The sequence below is a fragment of the Anastrepha ludens genome, chromosome X, assembly GCF_028408465.1.
Source record: "Anastrepha ludens isolate Willacy chromosome X, idAnaLude1.1, whole genome shotgun sequence".
NCBI classification, from domain to species: domain Eukaryota; kingdom Metazoa; phylum Arthropoda; class Insecta; order Diptera; family Tephritidae; genus Anastrepha; species Anastrepha ludens.
The window spans coordinates 4,458,414-4,474,408 of NC_071503.1; positions in this window are offsets into that span (position 1 = coordinate 4,458,414).

Below are 15,995 nucleotides of genomic sequence, written 5' to 3' on the forward strand. Positions count from 1 at the left end.
TTTATTGTATTGCTGAGCTGCTCTAATTATGGATTCTAAATCACTTATTAAATTCATTTCCTCCTTTAAACATCTACTGACCATTCTACCTGACCATTAGTTATTGAATGTCTTGGATCGCAATAATATATTTCAATATTACATCTATTAGCAAATGATCTAAATTGAGCCGATGCAAAAATTGGTTCATTGTCCACTGTAATTCTCTTTATTTCCGGAAATACCTGTAAAGCTTTCAAAATCTTTTCGATTAAATTTGTCTTATCTTCAATATGCTTAACTATCAAGAACTTAGAAAAAGAGTCAATCAAAGTTAAAAATTTCAGTTTTTGAGCGTAAAAAATGTCAACATGAACTGGTTCACCTTCTTTCTCTGGAATTGGTGCCCTTCCTATTGGTACCTTTTCGGGTTGTCTATCGTATTTATTCTTATTACATACCTGACAATTTCTAACATATTGCTGGAATTGCTTCACCATTTGGGGCCAATAGTATTGATCCCTGATCTGTGCCAAATTTTCCCCATAATTTCTATGCGCTCGACCATGTGTTTGCTCTATAATATTACCCTGGTCCTCTCTATTCGTGACATCAATTGGAAAACACTTCACACGTAAAAATTTCGTTACCGGAAAAGTATCCATCAATACGGTTTTTATTTCATATGCCACTTCCGGAGTACAAAATATTCCTGTAACCAATTTTGGATTTAATTGTTCAGAAAGAACAGGTATTATATTTTCTGGTTTATCATATTCTATTAAAAATCTAGTGTTACTGAAGATTAAAACTCTTTCTTGGGTAGTAATTTTTGCACCTTGATTTATTAATATTTGCTGTTTAAAATTATTCAATGGCTTGTTAGTTTCCCTAATTGAAATTTCATCACTACTCTCGGCTGAATGCTGTGTATTCGCAAATGAATCATCAGATTCTGAAATTTCATTATTCGATTCTGTTAAATTATTGAACTGCTGTCTCGATAGTGCATCTGCCACAACATTTGTTGCTCCGGGTTTATAGATTATTCTTGGCGAAAATTCTTCAATAAATGCCCTCCATCTTTTCATTTTAACATTAGGGTTTCTTTCAGATATCGCAAACGATAGCAGTTGGTGGTCCGTATAAATTTCTAAATCTTTTACTGCATAAAGGTAATGTCGCAATGTTTTCAATGCCCAAACAATAGCATAAAGCTCCTTTTCATTAGTTGCATAATTCTGCTCGGTTAAATTCAAAGTCTTTGAAATAAATATTATGTGTTTACTCGTTGTGATAATACAGCCCCTACAGCTACACTTGAAGCGTCGGTATTTAAAATTAATTTTTCATTAAAATCAGGTTGCGATAATTCAATGCATTGGCATAATACATCCTTTAACCTTTCACAAGCGGCTATACCTTCTTGGTCAAGATCAATCCTTGTCTTTTTTGATACATGCTGCGATACTCCTCCATTTTTTCCTTTTAAGTGCTTTGTCAGTGGCTTAGCTATTGTAGCGTAATCTTGAATAAATTTCCTGTAATATCCTGTCAATCCCAAAAAACTCCTTAATTGTCGTAAAGTTTTAGGTATGGGACAATTTTTTATTGCTTCCACTTTTTTTGGGTCTGTTTTAACAACCTTATGAGATACTACGTATCCCAAAAATTCAACTTCTGTTTCTATAAACCTTGATTTTTCAAGAGATATTTTCATATGAGCCTCCCTTAATCTTTCAACTGTTTGTTTTAACTGCTGAATATGTTCTGTCAATGTCTTCGAAAATATTATAATATCATCAATATACACTTGGCAAAATTTACCGATATATTCACTTAAAATATCATTCATTGCTCTCTGAAATATACTAGGGGCATTCCTTAGCCCAAATGGCATCCGTAAGTACTCATATTTCCCATTATTAACTGAAAAAGCTGTTTTTTCAATATCACCTTCCTGCATTAAAATCTGATGAAATCCTGACTGTAAATCAATTGTTGAAAAATATTTGGATTCCCCAAAATTCGAAAGTATCACCTCAGAATTAGGCATGGGGTACCTATCGAATATTGTTTTTTCGTTTAATTTTTTAAAATCTATGACCAACCTTAGTTTAGGACTTCCATCCTCGTTCATTCCCTTTTTCGGAACAACCCAAACAGGAGAATTATAAGGACTTTTGCTATTCCTTATTATACCCTTTCTTAGTAAATTTCCAATTTGCTCATTAACAAAATCATTTACAGACACAGGATACGGATACTGCTTCGACCATATGGGTTTGTCATCCTCAGTTCTAATTTCCGCTTTTATGTCTGTCCTGAAAGGCAAATCCATGTCAATGTTCTTATGTGTTTCCTTTATAATTCTAATTACATCCTTTCTCAATAGAGGAATATTAAAACCTTCACTTTCACCAATATTTTTTTCATATTTCTTAGAAAATTTATTCCTCATTTCCAAATTTTCAACTTGAAAATTATTTAACATATTGCTGGAATGATCTTCAGCGGGCGCTTTAGAGGTTTCTTCCTCCAAAGTTAATTCTTTATTTGTTATTTTATGCTGGTATGACTCATCAGCTGGCGTCATAAGACAATTTTGTCCCATGAAAGCTTTTGTATTTCCAAAGCATTCCTTCTTTGAATTTTCATTTTTTCCTTTTGTATTGCCGGTATTACCTTCGGCGGGCGCTTTAGGACTTCCGTGTCCCAAAGATTTCAATATCGTTCTGGATTTTCCTATACAACCATCCTCATTGTTACTTAAAAACCGTAATTTTTCGGAATATTCGTTCCCATAATTAATTAACTCTTTTTCCATATCAATCTTAGCTCTAATCTTGTTCAAAAAATTAACTCCTTTCAAGAAATCACTTTCTAAATTATCTATTTCATAAAATCTTTCCATACATCCCAATAGATGTACGTTATGAAACAAATCAATGACGGTCGAACCACGAATATTCCTTACCCTCTTCTTAATTGCTAATTCCTGTCCATTGTCAAACACTCCCTTTCTAATAATAACAACTAGTAGCACCGGTATCTATTAGTATCCTCATTACTTTTCCGGTTTGCAGATCTGTCCGGAATATGTAGGGCAGGTGGAAGTTTGACCTAAAAAATGATTTTCACTAATATTATTGATTCTCTGAGCCTTTGCAGGTGGTTGACCACTAAAGTTTGTAATATCATTTCTTTTTATCAGTGGATTAAACATATTTCCAGAGAAAGCATTATCCTGTTGTGGTCTTGCAAACATCCCACGTTGCACCACAGGAGCATTACCAGATGAAGTATCCATGGGTTCTGGCTTTGAGAAATTTACATTTGTTTTCTGTCTTACTTATGGATATCTCAAATTATTTTGGAACACCATTTTTTGATCACCTCTAAAATTATTTTGATAAATTCCAATAACATTATTTCCCTGCTTTCAAGCTCTAGAAAAGTGCAGTGCAAATTCTGATCGTATTTGATTGAACTGAAGCTCCTGAGCCTTAGCCAAAGCGTTTGGTAAATCGGCTGGAGCCAATGTGAAAAGTATCTGGTTAAGTGGAGGATGTAAACCAGTAATAAATGTCCTCAAAGCAGTGTCACGAATCTTAATATTAAGTTGGTTTGTTATTTCTGAATTGGTACCATGCGCCATTATGGTCTTATTAATTAGTAAAGTTAATTTACGGTTTACCTCATTATAATAATCTATTAGGGATTGGCGGCCGCCGTAGCCGAATGGGTTGGTGCGTGATTACCATTCGGAATTCACAGAGAGAACGTTGGTTCGAATCTCGGTGAAACACCAGAATTAAGGAAAACATTTTTCTAATAGCGGGCGCCCCTCGGTAGGCAATGGCAAGCCTCCGAGTGTATTTCTGTCATGAAAAAGCTGCTCATAAAAATATCTGCCGTTCGGAATCGCCTTGAAACTGTAGGTCCCTCCATTTGTGGAACAACATCAAGACGCACACCACAAATAGGAGCAGGAGCTTCGCCCAAACATACAAAAAGGGTGTACGCACCAATTATATATATATATATATATATTAGGGATTTTGATCCTTGTCTTAAAATACTCATCTCTTGATCAATTACATGAATTGGTCGTCTGTCAGCATATGCGAAGTCCAATCTAGCAAATATGGCCTCTAAATTCAATACAGCCCCATGATTAGTCAAAATATCGTTCGCATCTCCTACTCTCATATGATTTACCTGAAAACGCGTGCAAAGATCGAATTATATCCAAGCTTTCATTACACATTAATGCATCGTCAATAATAATAATTTGGTTATTCAATTGACCTATTTCAATACGTAAGTTTGCGGTGTGAGTAGCTATTAATCTAGCTATATCTTCCGCAGATAAATTATTCACTGCCATTCTTGCAAATCTAATTATTATATCGTCCAGTGTCTATTCTTGTATAAAAATTTTTTCAAGGTCCTTTCCTCACCTTTTGCACTTATTCTCTCGATAAATCTTTCACTCAATTACACTTTTTCACTATCTTCTTATTTAAGTGTGGGCACTTAGATTCTTTGTGATTACTGCCACAGTAACTGCAATAATACAGACGCACGTATTTAGGGGTACTTGAACTATTTCCCATTTACCTTATTTCTACGGTTGTTTTATTATGATAAATTCACAGCTATATTATCGCATTTCTAATAATTATTAATAATAACTTACATTAATATAACCCTGATTCTGGTGTCGTCCTGATAATGTTCCTTTGGCAGATATACAGTATTCTTAGTCCTTTCTCCTCCCTCCAACTATTCATTCATACGTGTTGCCATCTTTAATTTGTTTAAAAAAATTTTTCCGAAAATTTATTTTTTCACCCAATTCATGGGATATTTTTTATTTTTTCCGAAAAATATATTGTGTTATTTTTTCGCCCGATTCGTGGGGTACTCATTTTTATTTTCACCGACCGTATGCCCTCTCGCACGAGGTATTCGCTTACAGTTGACGACTCCTGGCAGGATCGCCAATTAATGTTGTAACGCGCGTGAGCGTTAAAAATAAATGCAACGCTTGATTTCAAACTCAAACTTGAAGTAGTCATTTTATTCCTTCATAATTTCTTTTATACAAAATTTTTGCTTACTCTATCCTTAACAAATAATTGTTTATGTTTACTGTAAATATTTCACTACTGGATGAGCTTATTTCATCATCCTCCAATTTGTGCTTATGCTAGCTTTAAAAAGTATTGTTTACTGTAACTTTTTGTATATATTTGCCATTATGCGGCTTACCATCGAATGAAGGCTTAGTTGCATTCGGATCCGCGACAATGTTGCTAAGAGAGCTTCCAACAACTTCATTTCCACTGTTTTCCACTGCTTCTGCGACTTTCCCCAGTGGCTTACCACGATCAATAAGTGCCACAGTCAGGAGCATTTTGGCAATCTCAGTGGCCACCGCCGCTGCTTTGGACGTTGTTGGGTTTTTGTCGTCCTTTGTGTGTGTGTTTCACGTTTGGCTTTGCAGCAACGTTTTTGCACTTTATTTTTGTGGTGGGCATCCTACCTTTGCTTTCGGTCGATCGCTGCCTTTTTTCGACCAGTCTCTCCTCAATCTTATTGGCGAATTCCGGGTTTGATGCAGCACACCCAGCCCGATTTGCAAAGTGAGCATGGCCCTTTTCAACTTCCCATTAGCCCCTGCCAATCGTTCGGATTCAGCTTGCGTCAGATTGTTCATACCACTAAACTGGTAGCAGATTTTGACCGCAGCCTTATAGCGTGCTTTCGCTTGCATCTCCTACTTGGTTGACTTAGCTCTAGGCCCTTTCTTCTTCACAGAACTAGCATCATCAAACTTCACCGGAGAGCGAAATAAAGGTTGTTCCTCGTTAGTATTCATGCTTGCAATACTTTCCAGCTCCGAGTCTTCACGGACTATGGCACCCGTGCGTTGCATAGGGTTTTTCGTATGTGTGGCAGTAGCACTATGACCACTGTAACCTGCTTCCGTTACACTAGAAGTTTTGTCGTTTGAGTCAGTATTTTAATTCATCTTTTTCGTACGAGCACCTGCTCGACAAGGCAAGCGCAGTTGCCTAAGTAGTGTAAAGGGGAATTCAGCGCTTCATGCCGTGCCAATGCCACAGTTACTCCCTAAGGCGGCCTGGTGCTAGGGAGGCGCCGTTAAGATACAGCCGGTTTGGTAAACCCCTGGCTGCAATCCAATGGGCACGTTGTCGCATAACACCCTGGATTAGGAGTGGGCAAAGAGAGGAAACAATGAGATGACGGGTATTTAGGAATAACAAGGAATCTTCGTCGGTACGGTGATCTTCGTATGGTGATTGGATGGCCACCAATTTCGCCGTAAAGCGAATGAATGGCTAGCCAATTCCCATATGGGGCTTCCCTTTTAGTTCGTGTTGAATTGGTGTAATAAATAAAAGACGATTTTCTATTTGATCACCAATGCCGGATAACCGGCAGGTTGTATTGTCAAATATTTATTGATTGATCATTAAGATATGGTCGAACTTTTATACTTATTTCTACATATTCTACAACACATCTTTACTTAACGTTTAATTAACAAATTTTAGCAACAAAGAGAAATGTAATTTGATTCCACTGAGTGTGCGGACAAACAATTTAGACACATGCTGAAAAATGCTTGTGTCAGATTGTGCAGCTCATGCAATGAACCTTTGAAATATGAAGCATGCATTAATTAAATTAAAAACAACTGAGTATACTACGTTAGGCATGTTCAACTTATAATCATACTACACCTCCCTTCTTTAGAAGAATGCTAATACAACTGTATTGTATGAACATTCGTTTATAAAAATGATTAATATTATGTACAAATTAAATTTAAGTGTTTTTATGAAAGATTTATAATTATATAAAATTAACATTATATTATTTATTTGTTGAGGACCGCGCGGTACTATGTGTATATATAATTTTTGTTGGTATATTTTTGTGAACTTTTTGTTCTTTTAGGGATTTCTTATCAACTATTATTACATTATGATTATTATTATCTATTGTTTTAATTTTATAAGAGCCGCTTCATTTCTAAGTAAAACTAGGTCTCCTATACTAAAGTTGTAATCTAATGTATTCCTATCATAATTCGTTTTTTGCTTAAGTTTAGATTGTTCTAACATAATTTTAGCTCTCCTATGTGCTATTTCTAATTTAAATTTAACTTACTTAGCGTAATTGTCGATGTTATAGAGTGGTGTTATTTTGTCTATATCTTTGAATTGACGAAATTCGTTGGGTATTTTCCCGAAAACTAATTCGTATGGACAATAATTGTGTACTGTCGAAGGTGTTGTGTTGAAACAGTATGTGAAATATTGTAACCATTCATCCCAATCGTCTTTGTCAATTGATACGTAGGATCTTACGTATGAATTGAACACTTTAATGACACGCTCGACAACGCCTATTGACTGATGTCTGTATACGGTTGAGCTTAATTTGTCAATTCTAAGCAATTCGCATAGTTCCGTTAGGATTGAATTTTTATATTCTGTACCCATTTCTGAAATGAACGTCTTCATTGGACCGTAGGTAAGAATAAGATGTTTAAAGATTGCTTTTGCAACCGTTTTTGCGTTTTTGTTTTGTATTGGTATTGTGACCAAATACTTTGACAAGTCGCATATTATCGTGACTGCATAAACATTTCCATTTATTGAGGTAGGTAAGGGACCAATTGTGTCAACAAAAACTGAGTCAAATGCACTTAACGGTGTTGGTGTTAGAGTCATTGGGCATTTTTGGTGCTTTGTTATTTTTGTTTTCAGGCATTTGTCACAAGTCCTTACGTATTTAGTAATATCTTTTGCCATACCCTTCCAAAAGTAAAGTCTTTTTATTTTTATGAGTGTTCTTAAGATTCCGCAGTGTCGTCCAAGAATTGGATCGTCGTGATATTGTCTTAGAATATCATTTACAGCTTTAGTGTCTTTAATGTGGTTCACCTCGTTTAGTAGCGCTACTTTTACTTTATTTAATATTTCATTGCCCTTATTTTTAAAATCATTTACCGAGATAAATTCGAAAATTTTCTCGCTTGGTGCCACTTGCAAATTTTTAATTCCTGTATGTCGGCCACTTTATCGAGCCTAGGAAAAAGTGTCTCTATATGCTTTTATAGATTTTCCCCGTTTGATGTAGCATCTCGTGGGAGTGATCTTTAATTTAAAAAATTTCCTTACGTCAGTGTTGTTTATAGGAACATATATGTATACTGGCCTTATCATTATTATGATTGTTATGCTGCTGTGTATTTGAACTAGTGTTTTTATTAGACATTGATCTTGTCACTATTTTATATGATTTGTTATTGTTCTCATTTATTTGTTTTAAATCTGTTATTGTTATGCGCGACAGAGCGTCCGCAATGTGATTGTCTTTTCCTCTAAGATACTCAACTATAAAATCGTACTCTTCTAAGTCTAGTCTCATTCGTGTTAATTTAGAACTTGGATTTTTCACAGCAAATAGGTAAAACAGTGGTCTATGCTCAGACCTTACGAGAAATTTTGTACCGTAGATATAGGGTCTGAAATATGTTATTGCCCAATGTATGTATGGTTTTTAATGAATCTTCGGTTGTAATTGCAAAATGCTACAAACCTTTTTGCACTATCTCCGTCTGTGGGTGTTGGATAATTTTTAATTACAGAGTACTTGTTACCGTCTGGAAGTATGCCCTTATTTGTATATTTATGCCCGAGGTAAGTTACTTCGTGCATAAAAAATTAACATTTTTCTGGGAGTCATTTTAGATTATGTTTTCGACATAAATTGAAAACGTCTTTTAAATTCGAAAGCATATGTTGTTCAGAGCAACCAAGGAAGACTAAATCATCCATATATAAGAAGGCTTGCTCAGGTTTTAAACCACTGAAAGCAATCGTCATCATTCTTTGGAATGAATTAGGAGCTATTTTTAGACCATACGGTAACCTAGTGAATCTATATGAACCATTGTTGGTTGAGAAAGATGTTATATCCCTAGATTTTGTCTCAAGTTCTATTTGATGAAATCCGGTCACTAGTAGGATTGGACTATTGTACTCAGAAAATGATGGTTCAACTATTTTGTCTTCTATGAGTTTGTTCACATGTTTTTCGATCTCCTCCTTGTGTGTGTGGGGTATACGGTAGTTTTTTATGTATACCGGTTGTGTGTCTCTAACCGTTAATTTTTGTTTGTAAAAATTATTAGTTGTAACTGGCTCGGTGTCTAACCCAGAAATGTCGCTGTATTCGGAGCAAAGTTTTGTTAACTGTTTTTCATGTGGTTTTGGAAAAATTTTTGTCAATTTTTTAAGAATTTCCGATTTTCTATGTCTGTCATATGTGCTATCAGTTATTATGTCGTAATCAGAGGCATTTTCTGTAAGGATTTCGTTCTGTTTTAAAGAGATTGTGTTGTGAGTGGTATTCATTATACGGATATAGGCATTGTTTGTTTTTACCAGGGTATTTGTCATAAAGATACCCAGTTGTGGTTTTTGGTATGGGACTAGTGTGTCTTTTAGAGAATATGGTAGATTAATTTTGCGTATTACTTCTGACCGTGGTGGTATGGTTATTTCATCGTTATACGTTGTTGATATCGGTATTTCTATGTTATGTGACAAAGTATCCGGTCTTAATATTAGGATATCATGGTTTTGTGTAAAGATCAATATGCAATTGAATTTTTTCATAAAATCCATGCCTATTATGCCATCGCAAGGCATTGGAAAATTGTCATGTATAACGTGAAATTCATGAGGTATTAGGTAGTTTCTGAATTTTAAATCGAAAAATATCGTACCAATGGATCTAATTTTGCCTTGTCCTATACCGCTTAAGTTTTTTATTTGTCCAGTATTTATTTTTTGAAAAGTGGATTTATTATATTTTAATAATGATATATCAGCTCCTGTGTCTACTAATAATGTTACAACTGTATTTGAGTCTGATATTTTGAATTGTACGAAAATACAATAACTAAGGTTGAGTGAATATATCTTAGAGGAAATTTCTAGTTTTCCGGATTAATTTCTTCGGACTGAGTACATCTGACATTGCTTATTACGTTCCGGTTTTGATTTTGTCTCTTTGGTCTGAAGCGACCTCTATTGCTATATCCGTAGTTTTGGTTACTATTGCCAAAACTGTTATTGCTGTGGTTGCCATTATATTTTGCTCTATTTTGATTATTTTGAGAAATTGTTTCTTCTCTGAAATCTGGCGTTTCTTGGAAATCGATTGTTAGAATTATTAGATGGTCTTTGGCCAAAATGTAATATTGTATTTTGTTGACCAGTAGTTTCGGTACAACTTCCTATAAAGGCAATAAGTAACGCCTCATTCATGTTATTGAATTGGCCTGCTTCCATTATCAATTTCACTTTTTCAAGGCTGCAATTTTTGGTCATTGCTTTTACGGCTATTTGAGTAGAATACCTGCTTGCTAATTCAGTAGATAATCCATCTATAATATAAGCATTTTCTAACTATTTTGTAAGAGTCTCGATCTCGTTACAGTAATTGACAGTAATTGTTAGCTGGCTTACTGTTTTGCCTTATATTCATTATTTTGGCCGATATTACTTCAACAGATTCACCTTTGACTGTCCTTTGAAGTGTGGCAATAACTGCTGCAATAGTGCTTTCCGCTGTAATAAGGTTTCTCGCGTTTCCTTTTAACTTTGTTTTAATAAGTGATATAGCTGTGGTTTCGTGTTCACCTTTTATTGTACGAGTATCTAGAAGCGCTAGAGCATCTAGAAAAGAACGTAAATTTTCTGGCTTACCGTCGAAATCAGTCACTAGCCTTGCGGCTGTGTTTAGAAATTCTACTATGTTTTGTGTCATTTCGACTTCTTGATCAGAATCTATGTCTGTATCGGAATCTGTTGTTTCTTCTGAAACTGCTTCTAATGTGGTCGTTAACAAAATTTCGTTGAAGTTAAGTGTTATTGGTTCACTTAGTGAATGCGATATATCTTGTTTAATGTTATACTTGGCTATTATTTTTACCAATGAGTCTCTTAATTGCCTAAATAAGTCACGTGTTTCTTTTTGATGTATATTAGTAAATTTAGTATAATTCTCTTGAATAATTTTTCTAATTGATTCTAATGTATTAACTAGATTTTTTAAATGTTTTCTAACTGTATCTGGCTACTCTGACTTATGCATTTATATGCTTTTTTAAAGTTGTCCCTTTCTAAATATAATTTTTTTTTTGTATAATTAACCTTTTTATCGTATTTTTTTTTCATTTGAATTGTTTCCATATTAATAGGAAAAAAAAAATTGTTGGAAAATTATCTTTGTCTCGAGCGGTTAACGCTTACAGGCTCTAACTGTCTGCATTCAATCATGCACAGGGTTTTATTTAAAAGATATACAATACATTTACTTGATTTGTTTTCTCTGCTGGAGCAGGAATTCTAGTTGGGTTATGCGCTCCCAGATTGCACTAGATTTTTCCCAGGATGTTGGTGGTTGCTGGTTTACCTCCCTGATGAGTAAGCTTATTTCTCTTTTTAGTCTGGTGGTGTAGCCTCCTCTTCTTTTTGGTTTGCTCACCTTTGGGATGGAAACTTCTGTTGGTTTTTTGTTAAGGCCGTTCCGTCTTCTGTATTCCTCCAAGGAGATTGGTTGCGGCCCTTGAGCTGGGTTGGACATCTATTTTTCTACTGGTTGTATTGGCTTCCTTCCGCAGCTGACGGATCGTTTTGGCAGATCACGTCAGGACTTAATATTTTGTGAATTTTTGGTGCTTTTTAGGGCACTTGCAAATATATCGCAATTTTGGTGCAAATATGGTAAGCACTCATGCAACATTTTGCACTTTGGTTGTGCAAGAAATTTGCATTTAACAGCTTAGCAAAATCAATGCTCAAGCTGGCAGGATCGCCATGTAATAAATAAAAGCCGATTTTCTATTTGATAACGAATGCCGGATAACCGGCAGGTTTTATTGTCAAATATTTATTGGTTGATCATTAAGATATGGTCGAGCTTTTAAACTTATTTTACTTATTTCTACATATTCTATAACACATGTTTACTTAACGTTTATTTAACAAATTTTAGCAACAAAGAGAAATGAAATTTGATTCCACTGAGTGTGCGGACAAACAATTTAGGCACATGCTGAAAAATGCTTGTGTTAGCTTGTGCAGCTCATGCAAGGAACATTTAAAATATGAAGCATGCATTAATTAAATTAAAAACAACTGAGTATACTACGTTAGGCATGTTCGACTTATAATCATACTACTAGTGGTCCTCTTGATATGGGGGTCAAACCACCACTTAAGCCTCGTCCCCGCGGCAAAGAGACAACATGATGAGGATTAGCTGGTTAAAACCCAAGTATTTTCTTCCCTCCATGACCTATTGGCCTCCTGGAGAATATTATTTTTTATTTTTAATTTACAAGTGGTCATAGGAATTCCAATGTTGCCTCTGTTTTCAAGAAGTGGAAGTTTAGTGCCCTTTCTATCTAGCTCATCGGTCCCGCATTTTCTTTCAATATCTCTATGCTCCGGAACCCATATAAGGCTGACCGTGAAGACGGCGCTAATATCAGTTAAAGCTGCCAGGCATTCCTGAGGAACCTTTAATTTTAGTATAACTGCTTTCGTCGATTTGATGGCCGCCTGGCTGTCCGGGAGGATATTTATCGTACTTCTTGTTATGGCGTGTGTTTTAAGGTATACAGTATCCTCCTTTATGGCTTCTGTCTGATATGCGCTAGAGTTGTCTGGATGTCTAACCGATAAATTCTAGTCTCAATTTTTTTGAAAAAACTCCATATATATATAATTGGCGCTTACTCCCTTTTTGGGTGTTTGGCCGAGCTCCTCATCCTATTTGTGGTGTACGTCTTGATCCACAAATGGAGGAACTTACAGTTTTAGGCTGACTCCGAGCGGTAAGTATTTTTTTATGAGAACCATTTGCATATACTCGGAGGTTTGCCATTGCCTGCTGAGGGGCGACCGCTATTAGAAGAAACTTTTTTCATTTTGATGCTTCACTGACATTCGAAACCGCGTTCTCCAAATGTTAGTGATGCACTAACCCATTCAGCTACGGCGGCCACCGAACTCCTTAGCCAACTTTATTTTCTAGCGTGGATCCATCCGTGTAGAAATTTATTTCCCCTGTTCTTTCTTCGAGTTTGCCACTCTCTTTTTGACGAGATGTTAGTCTTGAAGAGCTTGTCGAAGCTGGGTGTCGGTAAAGAAAATCGGATTCATGGTTATAACAACTCTTATGCAGTATATAGTATAGAGGCGTGGACGAACCGCCGGGTCTTTCATAGCGCCATACTGTTAAGTCTTAGCGCTAAAGCAGCGGACATGTGTTTTCCTACAAGATGTAGAGCAGGTAAGTTGACTAGCACTTCGAGCCCTTTATTTGGGGTGATCGTTAAAGCGCCGGTGAAGCATAAAAATGCAGTTATTTGGACCTTGCTTAGCAGTTTCGTATAGTATTCCATATAGTAAAATAAGCTGAACTACCGAATTGTAAAGCCAGTATGTGATACGAGGTGTTAATCCCCATTAGATTCCTTCTGTGTTTTTGTATGTGTGCAACGCAATGTTGGCCTTTTGAACCCTATTCTCAATATTAGATTTTCACATAAGCTTCTAATATGAGTCCTAGGTATTTAACATTCTCTTTCAAAGGAACCTCCACACCCTTGAAAATTAGAGTGGCAACCCTTCTCTTTGGCGTCAGTAGCAAGGAGTTCACTGCCAAAATCCAGAGGACAGGAGAGAGGACCCCCCCTAAGGAGTACCTCTGCAGACCTGTCGCTTATTATTGTGTTATCACTGGTTATTAAGAAATGAATATTTTTAGACAAATTTTGCGCAACATCGCATGATTGCAGTAGAGAATTAAATATACAAACAATTTTACAAGTTCCTTTAAGGAACCGTAATAAGAAATCGATGACTTGAATAAGTCATGTTCGTTTTCAAAGCTACATACCTATATATGTATATGTATAGTATGTACAAACGAAATTAATTTTCATTTCAGTTGAAAAAATTCTAGAAAAAAAAAAACAATAACAAAAAATATACACCTTTAAAAAATTAAGTTTTATTCAAAATAAATAAATTTTCTACCCATTAAAATTTAAATTGGCATGTATCCATTGTCTATTTGCGGATTTTGGTAAAAGTCCCATGCCGAGGTTACTGTCTAGTTAGTCACCCCATAAAAATTTCATTCAGTAGTTTCGGAGATTAGTACGTTCATATAGACAAAGAGATAAAAAGACAAACAGCCAGACACAAATTTGAAAAATGGTGCAAAGGTATTGTATTACATTGCCTGCATCACCTTCGTTCAGTCTTTAAAAAAAATTGCAATGCTGTACATAACTTTTTACAGTATGGATATATATAGTACTTATGTATATAGAATATGTTAGATCAATTCATTTTTTTAAGCACATCGATCTGAGGTTTAATATTATACCAATTCAATCCATTCAATTAAAGGTAATATTGAGCCAAAAATATACATTGTAATGTGTTAATTTCTAAATAGTTTCGAAACTTTGTTTTATTTAAATTAATTTTCGGAAAAAAAAAAGAGGTTGTCTGTAAAGTCGGTTTACTGACGATAGTTTGACGTGATAACGTCATAAGAAAATACTGATTGAATGGTTGCATTTTCAAAAGAAAATTTTAATTTTATTTGTTTGATAGATATTTTGTATGGATATAGAGAATGAGTTAACATTAACATAACATAATATACTTTAACATAACATAACATAACATAACATAACATAACATAACATAACATAACACAACACAACACAACACAACACAACACAACATAACATAACATAACATAACATAACATAATATACTTTAACATAACATAACATAACATAACATAACATAACATAACATAACATAACACAACACAACACAACACAACATAACATAACATAACATAACATAACATAACATAACATAACATAACATAACATAACATAACATAACATAACATAACATAACATAACATAACATAACATAACATAACATAACATAACATAACATAACATAACATAACATAACATAACATAACATAACATAACATAACATAACATAACATAACATAACATAACATAACATAACATAACATAACATAACATAACATAACATAACATAACATAACATAACATAACATAACATAACATAACATAACATAACATAACATAACATAACATAACATAACATAACATAACATAACATAACATAACATAACATAACATAACATAACATAACATAACATAACATAACATAACATAACATAACATAACATAACATAACATAACATAACATAACATAACATAACATAACATAACATAACATAACATAACATAACATAACATAACATAACATAACATAACATAACATAACATAACATAACATAACATAACATAACATAACATAACATAACATAACATAACATAACATAACATAACATAACATAACATAACATAACATAACATAACATAACATAACATAACATAACATAACATAACATAACATAACATAACATAACATAACATAACATAACATAACATAACATAACATAACATAACATAACATAACATAACATAACATAACATAACATAACATAACATAACATAACATAACATAACATAACATAACATAACATTACATAACATAACAAATTACCCCGTATTAAAGCACTTATCAACAGCTTTCATTTGATACCCATATTGTACATACACAACCAAAGGTTAGCCGGGTCCACGTTTTGACCTATACCTCGAGACCCCAGTCACGGAGCGGCATGAAAAATACTCTGTACTAAAGCATTCACCAACAGCTTCAATTTGATATCCATATTGTACAAACACATTCTAGGGTCCACGTTTTGGTCTCTATCTCGAGACCCTAGTCACGGAGCAGCATGAAAAATACTCTGGACTAAAG